Raw genomic sequence first — 6,337 nt, 5'->3', positions numbered from 1 at the left:
ATCGCATTGAGTAGGCACTTGGGCAAATTTTTAATTTGTAGCTTATTCAGATGGTTGTTAGGGTCATGTTTAAGCTTTGAGCTATTTAGCATACCCGCTCAGACACGGAAGGTGTTTGTTTGTTTTTATTGTTTGTTTGTTTGTTTTTATTGTTTGTTTTGGTTCTGTTTTTTTTCTTTGAACTTGTTAGACAGGGTATCTTGCATGATATCTTTCCTTAACTCCATTGCTAGCTTCCCTATCTGATTAGCAGCGCAGCGACAAGTTTGTTATTTTAAGCTCCGAGGCTAGACCGCTACAAGGCCTAGTTCTCTCCATCCAACACATATACACACTCTCTCACACTCTTTCTCTCTCTCTCTCTCTCTCTCTCTCGCGTTGAGTTCTTTGCCTAGATAGTCTGTTGGAAATTGTTGTTAAGTGCAGTGTTTGGATCCAGCTGTAGCGTGGTCAGATTCTCCTTAGCAACTTATTGCTAGCTACCTCAGGGTGATACGCTAGCTGGTAGGCTTGTGTTCTCGACTAGGCCTGCAGGCGCCATTTTTCCGACGCCATTTTGATACCTTCCTCATTGAGTTACCTGTGATACGACACCTAGGCACTGACCGCCATTTTGTTTAAGCATTGCCAGAGTGGCTAGTCATTAGCATCTGCCCACAGATACCTACACAAAGCACACATTAGCCACAGAGCTAATCCTTTGTTCTATTTAGCTAACATTCCTTTGTTTTAGCTAACATTCCTTTGTTTTAGCTAACGACAAGCTAGGTCACACACACACACACACACACACGCATCGGCTTGCCCTAGCCTCACACACACGCACACACAAGGGATTCTTTTCTTTTTTTTTTTCCTTCTATCTCTTTCTCTCTCTCTTTCCCTCAAATTTATAGTCCAGGTGTAATTGTTCCATTGTTTTGTCTTGTTTATTACCTTTGCTGACATTGAATGTATTTTGAGTTTATTATTATTAGTGAGTAGTAGACAAATAAAAGCTAATAAAATTGAATTGCATTTTACTTGTTCCTGTTGTTTATTCACAAGGTCAACTATTTAGAACTCCTTTTTCCTTCAGAATTTAGCTTTTGTACACAACTGGGTTTCCCCTCTAATACAGAGCTACCATTAATCTTGAATGTAACCATTCATGGTGAGTATTAAGATTAATAATTTAAGATTTTATGAGACTGATCTTTATTTATAAATTGATTAATTTAATTATCAATTATTACATAATTTATAATTTAATTAATCCCAATTCAACCTACACAGCTTAGAAAGCAAGTACACCACAAAATATTGTGCTGACCAAACAATTGTTTATTGTCAACAATGCAATGTAAACATTAAGAAACATTTAAAACATTCATTAACAATGTAAACGTTCATAAACTATGTAAAAATGACCAGGACATACAAATGCAATGTAGGTTCAGCGCAGTGGGGAGCAAAAAAAAAAGAGCAGAGAGAGAGCGCCAGCGAGCGAGCGTAAAAAGTGACTATCAGAGTAAATCTCTGCTTACATATTCTCTCTCGCGCGCGCACACGCACACACACGCACGCACACACACGCGCACGCACACCCACCCAAATGTGGGCCCTCTCTGAACCCTTTGTCCCCCCCAACTGTCAGCTTTCCTCTATGTGAGTGTGCACGTGTGTTCGTCCAGGACTGAGTTGAGCCACAAGTGCTGAAAGATGGCATTGGTGGTCACTAAAGGGAGAAGAGCATTCCGTGGCAGAAAGAGGAGTATTTGAATGTACGGCAGAGGAGTGAGTGTGTGTGTGTGTGTGTGTGTGTGTGTGTGTGTGTGTGTTAGTGAGAGGATGTGGAGACAGCCATCCTCCTTCATCTACACACACTGACACTGCCCCTTGCTGTTCCTATAAACTTGCGCTGTTATGATTTCTTGATTTATTTTGACCAACATGTTGCAATGTCAGATTTCTTTTCCGATTTATACAGAGGAAGGAAAGAGTTGCCCTCATTCATTCATTTAGTTGTTCATCGCTCCCCTATTCCTATAAACTTGCGCGGTTATGATTTCTTGCTTTGTTTTGACCAACATGTTGATATTTATACAGACGAAGGAGAGTTGCCCTCATTCAAACATTTACACACACACACACACACACAATCACTCTCTCTCTCTCACACACACACACACACACACACACACACACACTCAATGCCACATTATTCCAAATATCACTTAAGATAAGCATTTATCAGCACTAGAATGGTGTATACCAATACTTTGGTACCCCTGAACACTGAACCACAAAAATGGTGCAACTGAAGCAAAAAATAAGCAACTCAAACAGTACCTCCTTAAAACACTTTCTCAAAACAACTTGGCTACCTTCTACCCTTCACACTCACATGGACAAGTCAATTTTCATGGTCTGCAATTTGGGTGAAAGTTTCCCACCATCAAGGCCAAGCAAGATTTTTTGGACAAATTCAAAGGTGTTGATCAAGGCCTTTGGATAGCTGAGGTGCAAAGCGTACATAAGCCCAAACATGATAAGAAACGTGTCAGTATGTCGGGAGACACTCGTCACAACAGCACCTTCAATCACGACGGACACCCTCAGTGCATTGTAGAGGCCTGCATCATTGTTGGCGAAGGTGAGAAGGCCCAGAGCAACACCATCGAGGTCAGGTTCATCAGAATCATCCTGGATGAACAGAAAGACAGAAAATAAAAATGAGGACCTACATGAATGCAGATGCTGTTTAGTCAAAGCAGTTCAATTGTAGACAACTGGGGTATGTTTTATGAAAGCATCCATGCTAAACAAGTTAGCAACTTCCAGCTCCTTTCCAAAAAATTTTAATATCATGTAAAAACATTTCCATAATTTGATCAAACATTCATAGATCAGAGATTCATGACAAGGATTTTAAAAGGTGCACCGTGTAGGATTATGGCCAGAGCAGGTATCGCAACTATGCTGCTCGTTTAAACTGTGCTGCTTATTGCCAAATTTGATCTTTTTACATATTTTATTGGTAATAAATTAATATTTACTAGTATGGCCAAAGTACAGAACATTCTTCAGCTAAAAATATCAAATGCAAAATGGCAGACATGGAGAAGATCCCACTTATGTATGAAAAGTGCAATTTTCCTAGTCATAATTAATACTTAGAATTTGATGGTGGCGTTAAGTATTCATGAAAAAGGTAACATTTGTGAATGGACAACATGAATTCTGGAAATAAACTAGAAATATTACACAGTGCACCTTTAAACTATTCCAATAAGTTTTGTATATTCTTTCATATGTTGGGCTTCCAGCTCCAAAAAAAAAAAAAAAAAAATTGAATATTTTTATGAAATCACCATTTTCAATTCAGACATCAAATCAGCCGAAATATGGTACTTTCTAAACTACACATTAATGTTCAAATCTTAGGTAGGAATCTTTGCCTTAATTACTGGCATGATGCACCTTAGCATTGAAGTCAATGGCAGAAGCATTGCATGGGAGTTATGGAGGCCCATATATCCTTGATGCTTTGCTGTCAGCTGTTTTCTGCTTTTGAATCTGGTGACCCACATTTCCCTCTTGATTATACCCCATAGATTACCATACAACATTTTGGTGCTTTGGTGGTATGGGCATTCTAACTCGCCAGACCTAAAGCCCCTTTGAGAATCAATGGAATGTTACCAACAGGAATTTCAGGGACAATTCACTCAAAAATAAAGACTTGAATGCAACCAAAAGCTGACATGTAATCTGGGAAATGAGGGTCACCAGATCCAAAAAACACCACCACATTTTATCGGAACCATTTAACAGTGCAAGATCTGATGGTGACTCACTGTGCAGGTCCTGAATAATTCTGTCGCATCATCACGCAGATATACAGGCAAGGCTTGTAGAGCTGTGGTGCGTCTGCTGTGGATGTCATGGGATTCCTATTCAGATAAAAAAAAGAGCAGAAAAGAAAAAAACTTGGTCATTGAAAAGCTTATTTTAAAATCAATGCAAGCAGAACATGTCATACGGCTCATATGTACACTGCTCCAAAAACAAAGGAAAGACCAAAACAATGCAATGCAACTCCAGGTCAATTATACGTCTGATAACAGCCTGTCCAGTTAGGAAGCAAAGCTATACTTGTGAGTCCGTTTTGCCTACTGTTGTGCAAAACGTTACTAGCAATGGGTAGAAATTAGAGGCAATAACTAAAATACGCCCCAAAATAATTTATTTGTCCGGTGGTGTTAGACCATTTCTTTTTTCATCCTTTCTGGCTGATTTTTTGGTGACAAGTGCATTTTGATAGTTTCTCACCGCCCCCCGAAGTAGTGCTACTTATCCAAGACACCGACTCGTGGTACCTACAGGGCTGCGAAATCGTCAAAATGCACGAGTCACCAAAAGATTTAGACAGAAAGAATGAAAAGAGAAATGGTTTGTGGCACCACCTGACAAAACTATTTTAGGGGCATATTTTGGTGACCTTTAATTTCTAACCATTGCTTGTTAATTTTGCACAACAGTAGGCAAAATGGATCCACAATGAGTGTTGCCTCATAACACTATTAAGTATTTTTGACTTGGAGCTGCATTACGTTGTTTTGGTGCCCCCTTTATTTTTTGGAGCCCCCTTTATTTTTTGGAGGAATGTATATTACAACCAGACAAATGGCAAAGTTCATCTTAATCTTTTACCTGCTCATCATGAAGTTTTAAAATGCTGGCCAGAGCATCTCCAGTCTTCCCCGTTTTGGCAGCCTTCTGCCTGAATAGAGTCATCATTCGTGGAAGATGGTGGTCCAACTCAGCATAAAATGTATTGGGCAGGTTCTGGTTCGTGAGTCGCTGGAATTCTGCATACAACTGCATACATAGCACAAAAATAGAAGGCAAATATAGCAACATTAAAATTAGTAAGATCGGACTTAAAATATAATAATGTGATTCCTATACATTTGCATGAGAAACTGCAATTGAAGAGCTGATTCATGTTAAATCACCTCTGACTCAATTTTCAGAGCTGGCCAGAGGTCCATGATCTCATTCACAGGAGGGAAGGACATAACGATCTCTGCGTAGAGGGAATGTGGCCTCCATCAGTTTTCGGATGAGGGTCAGGTCCTTGTCCACTTTCTTGCATTCGTCAACAATTGTCTGCCTCATCTCCTCCAGTTGTGACGGATCCTTTCCTTTAGGAAAGTTGGGCAAGAAATTTAATTCCGCACTCTTTGGTCGCTTGATGTTCAAATGTGAAGGCTCTTTTTCCGGGTGGCTCCTACTCCTTTTACCAGAATTGACCACAACTTCTTGACATCCAGCCCGTCTCATCTTGTTTCTGTAATTGCCCATTTTAAACTTAATAGAGTTCTTCCACCCATTCCAGCCCTTTTCAGCCCCTGGTTGGGTCAAGCAGGGATGTTTGGCCACAAGAGCCTCGGCGGCCATTGAAATTTCCTTGTCACTCGGATAAGCTTTAAAACCATAAATGGTGGAAGCCATACTCTCCAAGATGCTGTGCTTCAGGTCACGGGTTAAGTTGAGGTAGGTGTTCTTGTTTTCATATTCAGCATTTCCGTCCCTCAGCTTCAGCTCTATGTCGAATGAGAACATTGGGATTGGAAAAGGCCCTGGCGGCCACCTGCTCAGACGCTCTGGAGACGAGACGTCAGAGAGCAACACTGTTGATGCAACTGAGCTTGAGTCTTGAGAAAAAGTAATGTGTACAACAGCTTTCTGCGGCAGTTCATTAATATCGGTCAGGGCAGTGAGCTTTCCATCAAAATCTGGGTCTTCGTAGAGAAGGTCAACATCGAGGTCGAGGTCCAGTTCATGTTTTAGTATCCGGATTAGTGAGTCAACAGAATCAGGTCGAGCGCCCAGTTTCAGCTTCCTTGGTGGCTGGTCTGGTTGCTCTACTCTCAGCAACATGGGCAGGGATGTAGTAGTCATTGTGCTAAAACAAACAAACAAACAAACAAAAAAAGATTGCTTAACAACATCATATACTGTGCAGCTTCCCTTAGCAAAAAGTAGTAAGTGGAAGTTCATCATGTTTAAGGTGCACTGTGCAGGATAGTGGCCAGAGTAGGTATTACAACTATGCTGCTCGTTAAAACTGCTACCTATTGCCAAATTTGATATTTTCATTAATATGTTTACGAAGTAATAAACTAATATTTACTAGTATGACAAAAGTACAGTACATTCTGCAGCTAAAAATGTATTTCTGGAAATTCAAAATGGCAGACATGGAGAAGATCCCACTGATCCAGCTGCCCTCAAAGTCACCAAGAATCCATTGGCATCACCAACACCACCCTCTACTGGTTCAAATCTT

General features: G+C 40.4%; 1 long non-coding RNA gene across 1 annotated transcript; it reads right to left on the bottom strand.

Annotated features, from left to right (window-relative positions):
• Nucleotides 1-2,614: 2,614 nt before the first annotated feature.
• Nucleotides 2,615-4,764, bottom strand: LOC132897420 (uncharacterized). The gene is made up of 3 exons (XR_009656313.1): nucleotides 4,696-4,764; nucleotides 3,840-3,935; nucleotides 2,615-2,685 (listed from the first exon to the last, which is right to left on the bottom strand). It is a non-coding gene; the product is annotated as an uncharacterized LOC132897420 (long non-coding RNA).
• Between the last annotated feature and the right edge of the window lie 1,573 nt (nucleotides 4,765-6,337).

This window comes from Neoarius graeffei, chromosome 14 (genome assembly GCF_027579695.1).
Source record: "Neoarius graeffei isolate fNeoGra1 chromosome 14, fNeoGra1.pri, whole genome shotgun sequence".
NCBI lineage: Eukaryota > Metazoa > Chordata > Actinopteri > Siluriformes > Ariidae > Neoarius > Neoarius graeffei.
Note: the sequence above shows the minus strand (reverse complement) of the source record. Positions and strands in the feature narration are given on the sequence as shown.